Source organism: Oreochromis aureus, linkage group 3, assembly GCF_013358895.1.
Source record: "Oreochromis aureus strain Israel breed Guangdong linkage group 3, ZZ_aureus, whole genome shotgun sequence".
NCBI classification, from domain to species: Eukaryota; Metazoa; Chordata; class Actinopteri; order Cichliformes; family Cichlidae; genus Oreochromis; species Oreochromis aureus.
Window position 1 is genome coordinate 71,672,032 of NC_052944.1, and position 12,734 is coordinate 71,684,765.

General features: G+C 39.3%; 1 long non-coding RNA gene across 2 annotated transcripts; it reads left to right on the forward strand.

Annotated features, from left to right (window-relative positions):
* The first annotated feature begins 314 nt into the window (after window positions 1-314).
* LOC120437501 lies at window positions 315-8,962 on the forward strand. Of its 2 annotated transcripts, XR_005611181.1 has the most exons (4): window positions 315-366; window positions 4,320-4,388; window positions 5,793-5,871; window positions 8,642-8,962. It is a non-coding gene; the product is annotated as an uncharacterized LOC120437501 (long non-coding RNA). The 2 variants fall into 2 exon arrangements; XR_005611180.1 differs by lacking the exon at window positions 315-366 and having other exon boundaries at window positions 3,036-4,388.
* Window positions 8,963-12,734: the final 3,772 nt, after the last annotated feature.

Consider the following 12,734-nt stretch of genomic DNA (forward strand, 5'->3'; position numbering starts at 1 on the left):
AGGTCTGATGAAGGCCTCTACAAGTGTGACATCAGCGGTCATGGAGAGTCTCCATCCAGCTGGATCACTGTCACAGGTGACACACTCACCTGTCTGTGTTTCTGCAGCTTTCAACATTCACAATGTGACGACAACTTAATGACTGTGTTTGCTTTATTTTAGGGGAACACACCACCACACCTCCACCTACATCCACACCTCCACCTACATCCACCTCTCCTCCTGGTCCCACCTCCATCACTCTTCCTCCATCACTCTCTCCTCCTGTTCTCTATGTGTTGTCATGTGTTGGATCAGTGTGTGTTGTGGTTCTACTGGTGTTACTGGTTCTGCTGGTGAGACGATGTGTTCACAGGAAAACTGAAGGTGAGACTTCTGGATTTTACATGTTTATAGATGTTTTGTATTTCCATTCTGTATACATCCATAATAGGGGAGACCGGGGATAGTTGTAACATTTTGACATGTCTGTCTGTAAATTGGAGCTCTTTTAAGGTAGTGGATTCAAAATGTAATGCAAAGTATTTACATGTCTCTGCTATTAAATAGTGCAGCTATTTTCTCTGCAGCACAATTACCCATTGCATGGTATGGTCTCAAACACAAAGAGTGAAATGTTACAATTAACCCCATAGTCTGGGTTAGTTGTAACATGTCCTGGGGTGAAATGGAACACAGTGAAATAAGGGTACTGACAAAACATTAACATGTAATCTTTTTTATTCAACACATGAATGCACTTAGAGCCATTAATGTAGCTGTGTGTGTGTGACAGAATGCAGAAATCTAGCTTTTGAACATATTCCAACCCCCCCAAAAAGACAAATTATGGAATTTTCAACAACTGAATATTTCATTAATTTTGGTTGGTCTTCCTTGAGTTTGGCCTCATTGGCTCAGTGGGCATTATAACCTACAACTCTTGCACCAATTTTGAACATAACAATGAAGCTGAAAAAATGTAGTTGTGCACCAGCATCGCAATTCCATTACTTTTTATCATGGCTTACCTTGGTGTGGTTTGCAAAGTGCTTCAGAAAGATGAGGAAATCTGTTTCTTGCACCCATCCTGATTTATTTCCACTACCAATACTTCCTACTGGTCCATCTCTGACACAGTGGTCTGCATAATGTATGTGTGGGAACACAAACAGTGGTTGTGTTGCCAATGGCATTAACCGCACATACAAAAGCAACCAGTGAACCTCTCTCTGCTGATGTCGTTGCCCCAACTTGTTTAATATAAGTTAAAGTAATAGTGTGGTAAGTTGTAACATCTGCATTATTGTTACAACTAACCCAGACTGTTGCTGTTACAACTGACCCAGACTCCTATAGCCATGAACTAGCTAACATTACAGCCAACGGCTAAAACATTAGCACTAAAGACCTACACAGAATATATCCCCATAGACATACAAATAACATAATTTAAGTTTGATGAGTTTAACTCCAAAGCAGACAATGCTATTAGAAATTGAAATAAAGTAGAAAAACTTACTTTTTGGCATACAAATGACTTTTTTTCATGTTAAATTGTCTGTGTTTGACAAAATGTGCTGATTTTTCACTGGTGATAGCAGAACTGAATTGGGCATGCACAGGATGAATCACATCATTTGAAACTTAGTCCTGATGGGAGAAATTGGAAGTGTTACAACTGACCCACGTTACAACTATCCCCGGTCTCCCCTATAATTGTTTTTCATATAGCACTTTAAAAACAACACGAGACCAACCAAAGTGTACAGCAGAAATAAAAAAGTACAATAACAAATACAATAAATAAATAGCAATAAAATAACAGTGTCACTTACCCACTGAGTCAAAAGCCAGCAAATAAAAAATGGTTTTAAACCTGGATTTAAAGACCACCACTGAAGCAGATTGCCTAATGTGAAGAGGAAGATCATTCCAAAGCTTAGAGAAGCAACAACATCAAAAACAGATTTACATAGTCCATGTCACGGCCGAGGCCAAACCCGACAACCAGACTCAAATGCAGATCATACACAGAGGCAAGGATGAGTGTAATTAACAGAACTTCATTTTCTAGGGCCTGACAAATACTGTGAGCTATGAGGAATAACATGGGACTTCAATTACTGTAGTAAACAGGAGTGATGCTAAACTCTGAAATAGAAGATTTACAAAAGCACCAGAGAATTGTGACGAGGGGATATGTACAGGGGCATGGGGCAGGAAACATGACCTGGAGGCTCTGAACATTTGGCAGGTGGAGGAATGGCAAGGAAGGGATGAGTGGTCCGAGTGAGCAGTTTTGGTCTCCAGGAGATGGCGGTCCAATTGAGTACTGTGACAGGAGGGCAGGCAGGTGAGTGAATACAAGAGGTGCTGTGACACAAAGAGCTGCCAAGCACAAACCAGCTTCAGGATGAAAGCGTGTATTGCCAGAATATGGAGGTGGCAGACAACAGGATAGTGTGGTTAGCTGAAGACTTGGCGAAGAGGAAGGGGAGTGTGGTCTGAAACACTAGCAGCTCAATTGCCAGCAGGTGTGGAGACGTGCAGGAAAGCAGCGACTCTGCCCAGGGGTGGAACTGTGACTGAGTGGAAACACCCAAGGACTCACCCAGACCACAACAGTCCAGATGAAAGAGTAATCCATCTGAGAATGACTGGATACAAGTTGATCGAACAGTGTAGAAAAATGCTCTGCTGTATTTGAGCCAAAGCCTCAACAGCGTTGGACAGGTGCAACCTGTTTAAGAGCAGCACCAAGAGCAACAATGAGCAAACCAGGTGCTTTTAAATGTCCCAAAGACATTTATAAATTCAGAGGAGCGAGTGTCTGGAGGTCAGGCAGGCTCCATCCCTTGCTGTTTTCAAAACTGGTTTAAAAACATCTCTTCTCCTTGGCTTTTAACCTAATTTGGGTTGTGATCTGTGTTAAACATTTTACCCTTTGTATATACTTGTACTGATTGATCATTTGTTCTCTTATTTATATGTTGTACAGCACTTTGGTAAGCTATAATGTTGTTTTTGAAGGGCTTTAGAAATATAGTGAAAGTGACAAATACAATGGGCATGTGGTCAGAGAATGTAGCATCCTTGACATGTAAGTTACAGACAGGTAACCCATGATATGATAACATCAAGTCAAACATGTGTGACTATGTTCTTGAGTGCCACCCTTAACAGATTAAATAAAATTAAAAGAGCTTACGAAGTCCATGAAGTCCTTAACCAGGGGGGCTTCCCTGGGCAACAGATGTGGATATTAAAATCACAGAGTAGCAGGATCTGGTCATATTGTGATGCACTGTCAGCGAGAATGTTAGAGAACTGAGATTAAAAAAAAATCCTCATTATATTTAGGAAGCAGTTAAACCACTGCACACAGCAGCGATTAGCCCAGTTCACACAAACAAAGTTCAAAGGTGGTGTAGCATCTTCTTGAGGATAGCTGCTTAAAGGCGAAGTGTGCTTTAAAAACAACAGCTAACCCTCCGGCACAACCAGAAGATCTCGGAGCGCTAAAATAAGCACAGCCAGCTGGCAGTAGTTAAGAAAAGGTGCTTAACTCACACAGGTGAAGTCCAAGTTTCTGTCAGACAGAGGAAATCCAATGCATGGGAAGAAAAGACATTTTCATTTGCCACTGATCTGACATTTATTAAACCCAACCTGAGGGGAGCTGGGTCGGAGACTTCCCTGCAGCAACAACCTGAGCCACAGGTCGAATGTTGGATTAAGCCACTCCCCACCAACGCAAATGGCGAAGAGGCAGGAATTGAAGAGGGCTCCTCTTGATAGAGCCAACAAAGGGAACCAACCAGGAGCCCGCAGGATCCACGCCATTGCACCAGGAGTCATGGAAAAGATTAATGAATGAAGTGAAGATCGTTGGGAAGGTAAGAAATCCAGAGTCTCAGCTTAGCGAGGTGACCTCCACAGGTACCCCGTCTCCTGCGTCCCTTCGCGTAGATGGTGGTGGTATGGGAATCCAGCACAATGGTATTGCTTCCAGATGAGGAGGCAGAGAATCTTGGCTGCCTTTGTCAAGCAGAGCTAAAACTTTGGGACATGAACCTATTTTCAGTTTCTGGCAATTACAAGACAGTGTGGAACTGAGATGTTGTACAACGTTGGCTAAAAAATAGAAAATGAGACAAATAAGAGAGAGCGGTAGATGGCGTGCCAACCACAGGTGCCATCTTGAATCACACCAATAACAACAATTATTACATTACATTAAAATGTAGGAATGCTGACAAAATGGTTTTTTTTCTTGAGTAAATTTCCAATGACAATTTTTAACAGTAATTGATCTTAAATTTGGTTCATTTCAGCAGAAGAAAACACGACATACTGCAACATCAAAACATCACACTGTCAAAATCAACCAATCAAGAAATGCAGAGGTAATGTTGATTCTTTTTCTTTTTTTTTTCTTTTTTCAGGGTCCAGTTCTTGTTGTTTTCAGATCAGATCTGTCAGAAGAGAAGAGTTATTTTAGAAAATTGGAACACTGTTGGAAAGGGGTGTTTTTTGCAACCAAAAGTGACTATTTTGTATTTAGAAAAGCTTTGTTTTCAAGCTAAATCCATTGCTGCTAATTACTGCTAACTAACCACCAAAACTGGAGCTCAGACTTTGTGAATAGTCTGGTAGTACAGTTAACTACACACCAGCCATATTATTGGCCAGAATAGAAATTGCATTATAAAAGCTCAGACGGTACAGTAGTCCACTGGTCCACTACGGGGGATTCCGATTAGGTAGCAGACAGCTCACAGCTACAGCCTACTGCCTGTGTCATCATCAACCTGTCTGTCAAAGAGGCCACCGCCCAGTTAATGCAAACTTTAAGATTTTGAAAAGTTTGTATAAATCTTACTGGTAATTGTGTATGTGCAGTTTCTACTAAACACTGAAAAAAAAATCAAACAAAAAAACCCTGAAGACATAAAATGTATAACTGCTGAGTTTTTAGAATTGCGTCCTTTGGCAAAAGTCTTTCTGACTTGGTTTAAGTTTGATGCTGATTGTTGCTGATTGTGATTACGGTTGATATATATAATGGATGATGACATTATGGAGTATGCGAGTGGAAAAAAAATGTGTGATGTAACAACAAAACAAATATATAATTTTTATTTATTTATTTAGTTATTGTTTTAGTTTACATTTATCCTTTACACTTCCATTGATGCATTTTTTTTATTTGCTTCCTTTGTCCAAAATGTAACAACTTGATCATTTTAATCAGATATGAGAGTTTGTCTTTAAAGTTTGCTGCCGCGTGTTATCCGTTATCATTTCTGTACTAGACTGTGTGTTTGTGGTCTGTGGTTAACTGAAGCTAACAGCTCTGCAGTCGTCCAGCATCCTGTTTCTGATAGAAACACTTCAGCTGCAGGTGTTTCAACACAGGGGTGAGGGGGGTTAAAAAGACAGAGACAAGTTAATAATGACTCTCATGAATACGCTCATTAATTAATTTACTCTGGTATTATTCACAGTTTACCTTTGGGTGCCCTTGTTCATTCATATTAATGTGACACCAATATTTTGAATTCAGCTTATGTCTGTATCTATTTTCAAAATTCTGAAATGTTTGAAACGTTTATATTTTTTAGCATCCTGACATTCTGACTCAATACACTAATCCTGATGATGAACAGTCATGTTTCCAGTCTTTTCAATTACTTTTTGTATCCAAATTGTTTATTGTCTGAATATTTCTGCAGTAGCATTATTATATAACCTCTGCTATGAGTTGTTCTGCCTGCACTGATGTCTTCTGTGTGTCCTTTATTGTGCAGGGAGTGATCCAGCTGCAGTTTACTCAAACTGGTGAGATCACTTATGAAGAAATCATGTTGAAAGAAAGCCAAAATAAAGGTAAGTTTGCTAGTGATTGTTTCCATCATGGTTCATGTCTACAGAGTGGCCTTACACTGTTATGATTTCCACATTTATGTAACACATTATAGAGTCTCAGTTTAATCGTGGGAGGAGACACAAATCCAGAGCTCCAAGCCATTATCTCTCAAAAACACATTAGACACAAGAACAGAGGTAAATTATTCTTTCTTGACAAATTGGCAGGCAAGCTATATATTCCAGATAATCACAAGGAACCTTCCCAATGCCTGACAGATAAAGAATTCCACAGTTAATTAAGGTAGCTAAATTTCATTTCCAGGAATAGTTGTTTTCCCATGTGAGCTGGTCATTTAGCAGTTCTATCAAAAAACACAGGCTGAGAAAGCGGCAAAAATCTTTCACTCTACTTTACTGATCAACCAACCAACATATATCTGTAACAACTTAAACATTTTCAACTTTTTATTTATTGATTTACTCAGCTGGCTTCCATCAAAATGTAAATGAGCCCGAGTCCTAATCACACTCTGGATCTTGTGCTGACTTGTGCTGATTTCCCGAAACTCCTTTTTGGTCTTCATAGCTTAAAAATCTGACAATAATGGACTACACAACTCTGCTGATAAGTCATCTCTATCCAATCAGTTTGACTGCGTTTAGCTGGACTTAAGCAGACAGTCGGTCTCTGAACACCTCATTCAGCTGCATCTGTCCTGTGTCACATCATCAGTAACAAACACTTTGTTTGCTTGACACTTTGGGTCAATTGTCCAATTTTGTTTGGTCTGTTTGAAAAGAGGGTGTCACATGTTAAGGAGCTGAAACTCCTAAACCTTTCAGCCATTCTTTTTATTTATTTAATCATTTTTCTTGTTATTTCTTTTTTCTTTTTTTTGTACAGCATGTATTCAAGATCAGGTTCAACTGTTACATGATAAACATATATGAAAATATATTTATATTAAAGAATATCAATATAGCATTGGTTGGTCCAAATGTGCAGTTTTCTTTGGGCCATTTCGGCTAATAATCTAGACTATGGTATAGGCTGACCATGTATGGCCCAGATGTCAGGTGTGGTATGACTTTTAGAAGTGCCGTAACTGAGCAATTAATCTGAAAGCAGGTCAGGTGTATCCTCTAAATCTACTTTTGGCAGCAAGATGTAACCAGGATGAATTTGTGTAAAAGTGAGGTGTATAATGAGACATATGAACAGACTAAAAGTCTTTAACTGTGTGTGTTCAGGGTGAAAAACTGTCCCTTTAGTACAATGAATCATTTTGACTTCTGCATGTAAAACCACAGCAGCAGCTTCCTGCTGTTGATTCTAGTTAACCATAGGCTGAAGCTGAAAACACTTTCTACCATACTGTGTTGCTGCTTGGCTAAAAATAGTGTTGTGAGAACACGCTTGCTTTGGCCTCTGTGGGGAGGGGTGCCTGCCAGCTTTGTGGTCGCTCAGTTTTACTCACACAAACACCCCCAGTTTGTTCTAGTCTGTCATTGTTTCTCAGCGTAGGTGTTAAAAAGTGGTAAAAACTGTGAAGAGAGTAATTCTTCCTGTTTCCTGATTTTTTTTTCATTAAAATTTGTGACCAACAGCTTGGAAAACAGATTATACATTTGTATCATAATAACTATATTATAAATACCTTACTCAATATCAGTTTTCCATCCATATTTAGAGTTTTATGGCAGGGCCATATTTGGCCTTTTTTATTAGTTAAGGCTACGTCTTGGAGGAGTATTATCCTTATATCTGTGCATCTATAATGTTCCACAATTTGTAGATCCAGGTTTTTGTTGTTGTTTTGCAGATTAGTGTTCCTGTTTTAAGTCTACCAGCTCTGCCTAAGACTTTTTTTCAGGAGAGAAGAGAGAGAGCAGCTTTAAGCAGCACATGTCTGTGTCATGGTCCTGGGTTGGTGACCCAGTGTTTTGAGTTTTGTATCATTATTGAATTTTGATTTTGTCATAGTTTACCTTTTCTTGTCTTTTGGTTCCTGTGTTCTATGGTCTGCTGTCAAGTCAAGTCCGTGTCTGTTATGTTTCCTGTTTTACTTTGGAAGTCTGTATCCAATGTCAGTGTATTTAGTTTCACTTCCCCTGTCCTGTCTTTAGGTTCATGTGTGTCAGCTGTGCTCCCATGTGTGGCCACTTCCCTTGATCATCCCTCATGTGTATTTAGTCTCTGTGTTTCATTCAGTCTGTGTTCCATGCCCTATGTCATGTCAGGTTTCAAGTCTCCGTGCAGGTCATGACTCATGTTGCTGATTCTTATATTTCATAGTTCCTTCATGTTCTGACATAGGTTTGTTCATGATCTCACTGTTCTTAGTTTCTTCACAGTTTAGGTTCCTTTTTAGTTGTTGTCCCTGTTCAGCTCTCGTTTAGTTTAGTTCATGTACTCCAGCCTTAAATAAAGGCTCACCTTTGTTTAAAGTTAATTTTGTCTGCTCATCTGTGTCCGCACCTGGGTCCTCCAAATGCTCTCCACACTGTCAGCCACTGCGGACCGTGACAGTCTGACTCTTTTAACGTAATTGCTTCAGTTTTGTGGGTTGCAGATTTTATTTTATTTATTTATTTTAGTTTTATTTCAAGAAGCAGCTAAAGTGTAGGCAGTGCAGGAAGTAAAATATTTTATATCTGAGCTGGTTCCCAGTAAAGTCTGAACTGGGACTGTGTGTGATGCAGAGAGGTGGAGATTGGAGGTCTTGATTGAACTACAAAGCTTGTAATCATGTTTCCTGTTATTTGAACTGTGTGTGTTTGTGTTCAGACTTTAAACCAGAGCCAGACGTCGTCTACTCTTCACTGAAGTAGTCCACCAGTCCAACCACTGATGTCCAGCTGCTGGTCTCTATCTGGTTCCCCAGCACCTCAGACAAGGAGACATCCACAAGTTCAAAAGATTACTCTGATATTTACATATTTTTTCCACTTATTTAGTCTCATATGCTTTAAAAACTTACATAAGGTTAACTGGAATTACTTTAGTACTTAAAATAAACAATGATAATAAAGTCACTCTATGAGTTTGGCACTTTGTTCTGTTTCCCGTAATAGTGATTTTTTTTTTTTTTACTATAGGATTAATAAACTGTTGTTCACACTTTATTTTCTCATGTGGTTCTTTGGATTTTGACAAAATATAAAGGATAACTATTGTAATACAGTCGAAACCATAAATTTTAAAACCAGAAAATAATTTTATTCTGTACAGTTTCCTCCTCTTGCAGGAGCAGCTGTGTATGTATAAATATGGAGGCTCAATGCTGTCTGTGTAAAATAAAGGAAAGAAAATAATAAAAATACAGAATCATTATTACACTTAATGTGAAATCAGCCAGAGGGATAAAATTATTTACTTGATGACTCTGGCCCTAAACCAAGCAGTTATCAGTCCTCATATGAGTCCTGCATCAACCCAGCATCCTAAATATAACCCATAGAGTATTTTCACAATAAAAGTCCTTTATACTGGCACACATTGGGTTATGCCCTTTTTTGTTAAAACATATTGTTTAAAAAAATGACCTCAGTGACCTTATAGTTTGTCATTTAGATTCAGCGGAGTAACAAACTGTTTCACTTTTTATTAAACCTAAAAATGTGTTTTATCATCTGAAGAATCAGAAGCTGTCAGGCTGTATCTGACACAATATAAAGAAGAAAATGACCTCAATCACAAAGAAGGAAATGTACTCAGTTACTCTCCTGTACTCTGATTACAGTCATGTGATTTCCAGGAAGTGCTGCAGCAGCTGCATGCTCTCTCTCTCTGCAAACTGTTTGCTGCTGCTCATCTTTTCCATGTTTTCTCTGTGTGTGTTTCTGCTGCTTTTTTGTCCCTCACTGTAAACAGATGTACTGAGAGACTCCTGCACTGATGTTTCATAGGAAAGTCCAAACAGCCTCACTGGTTCTCTGTCTCGTTCATCACATTTCTAAACACAGATTCAAGTGAATATTATCTTCACCCTCAGTTAAAATGACTTTTATTAAGAACAGCACTTCCTCAGTATTAGTATGAAAGCATTATTGATGATCTGCTTGTATCCATGTTAGTATTTCAATTCAATTCAATTCAATTCAATTTTATTTATATAGCGCCAAATCACAACAAAAGTCGCCTCAAGGCGCTTTATATTGTACAGTAGATCGCACAATAATAAATACAGAGAAAAACCCAACAATCATATGACCCCCTATGAGCAAGCACTTTGGCGACAGTGGGAAGGAAAAACTCCCTTTTAACAGGAAAAAAACCTCCAGCAGAACCAGGCTCAGGGAGGGGCGGGGCCATCTGCTGCGACCGGTTGGGGTGAGAAAAGGAAAAGAATAATAATAATAATAAACTTTATTTATAAAGCACACTAAAAAACCAAGGGTATACCAAGGTGCTTGACAAAAATAAAATAGGAAAAGGGAGATGGGAGGGAAAAGAGAAAGGACCTGGCACGTATCAATTATAAAACCTTGACAATCATAAGATATAAAAGTAGTTCACAAGCATAATGGATAAAATGTACCAACGCACACCAAGTGTTAACTAGGTGGAAAGGCAAGATTAAACAAATAAGTCTTCAGCCGTGATTTAAACAGGATAAAGACATGCTGTGGAAGAGAGACAGAGATTAATAACAGATATGATTCGATGCAGAGAGGTCTATTAACACATAGTGAGTGAGAAAGGTGACTGGAAAGGAAAAACTCAATGCATCATGGGAGTCCCCGGCAGCCTACGTCTATTGCAGCATAACTAAGGGAGGATTCAGGGTCACCTGGTCCAGCCCTAACTATATGCTTTAGCAAAAAGGAAAGTTCTAAGCCTAATCTTGAAAGTAGAGATAGTGTCTGTCTCCCGAATCCAAACTGGAAGCTGGTTCCACAGAAGAGGGGCCTGAAAACTGAAGGCTCTGCCTCCCATTCTACTTTTAAATACTCTGGGAACAACAAGTAGGCCTGCAGAGCGAGAGCGAAGTGCTCTAATAGGGTGATATGGTACTACAAGGTCATTAAGATACAGGGAGTGCAGAATTATTAGGCAAATGAGTATTTTGTCCACATCATCCTCTTCATGCATGTTGTCTTACTCCAAGCTGTATAGGCTCGAAAGCCTACTACCAATTAAGCATATTAGGTGATGTGCATCTCTGTGATAAGAAGGGGTGTGGTCTAATGACATCAACACCCTATATCAGGTGTGCATAATTATTAGGCAACTTCCTTTCCTTTGGCAAAATGGGTCAAAAGAAGGACTTGACAGGCTCAGAAAAGTCAAAAATAGTGAGATATCTTGCAGAGGGATGCAGCAGTCTTAAAATTGCAAAGCTTCTGAAGCGTGATCATCGAACAATCAAGCGTTTCATTCAAAATAGTCAACAGGGTCGCAAGAAGCGTGTGGAAAAACCAAGGCGCAAAATAACTGCCCATGAACTGAGAAAAGTCAAGCGTGCAGCTGCCAAGATGCCACTTGCCACCAGTTTGGCCATATTTCAGAGCTGCAACATCACTGAGTGCCCAAAAGCACAAGGTGTGCAATACTCAGAGACATGGCCAAGGTAAGAAAGGCTGAAAGACGACCACCACTGAACAAGACACACAAGCTGAAACGTCAAGACTGGGCCAAGAAATATCTCAAGACTGATTTTTCTAAGGTTTTATGGACTGATGAAATGAGAGTGAGTCTTGATGGGCCAGATGGATGGGCCCGTGGCTGGATTGGTAAAGGGCAGAGAGCTCCAGTCCGACTCAGACGCCAGCAAGGTGGAGGTGGAGTACTGGGTTTGGGCTGGTATCATCAAAGATGAGCTTGTGGGGCCTTTTCGGGTTGAGGATGGAGTCAAGCTCAACTCCCAGTCCTACTGCCAGTTTCTGGAAGACACCTTCTTCAAGCAGTGGTACAGGAAGAAGTCTGCATCCTTCAAGAAAAACATGATTTTCATGCAGGACAATGCTCCATCACACGCGTCCAAGTACTCCACAGCGTGGCTGGCAAGAAAGGGTATAAAAGAAGAAAACTAATGACATGGCCTCCTTGTTCACCTGATCTGAACCCCATTGAGAACCTGTGGTCCATCATCAAATGTGAGATTTACAAGGAGGAAAACAGTACACCTCTCTGAACAGTGTCTGGGAGGCTGTGGTTGCTGCTGCACGCAATGTTGATGGTGAACAGATCAAAACACTGACAGAATCCATGGATGGCAGGCTTTTGAGTGTCCTTGCAAAGAAAGGTGGCTATATTGGTCGCTGATTTGTTTTTGTTTTGTTTTGAATGTCAGAAATGTATATTTGTGAATGTGGAGATGTTATATTGGTTTCACTGGTAAAATAAATAATTGAAATGGGTATATATTTGTTTTTGTTAAGTTGCCTAATAATTATGCACAGTAATAGTCACCTGCACACACAGATATCCCCCTAAAATAGCTAAAACTAAAAACTACTTCCAAAAACATTCAGCTTTGATATTGAGTTTTTTTGGGTTCATGGAGAACATGGTTGTTGTTCAATAATAAAATTATTCCTCAAAAATACAACTTGCCTAATAATTCTGCACTCCCTGTATATATATATCTTACAGGATATATTACAGCAGTGAGCTTGAACTCTGGGTCAAAGATTCAAGTAGCAGTTATTTATATTTCCTATCACCTTAAATCTTCACTCAAAGACAAGTATCTCTGACAGTGTATATACAGATGTATTATATATAAGAGACAAAACATTGTTCTTTTAATATGTTGGCATTAGTAAATTTGGCTCAATGCTTACATATATGTGTAAAAAGAAAATGTACGAGCTGTGATAACTGTTTCTGATAGAATAAAGATCAGACTGATATATTAAATATTCCTTTATTGGGT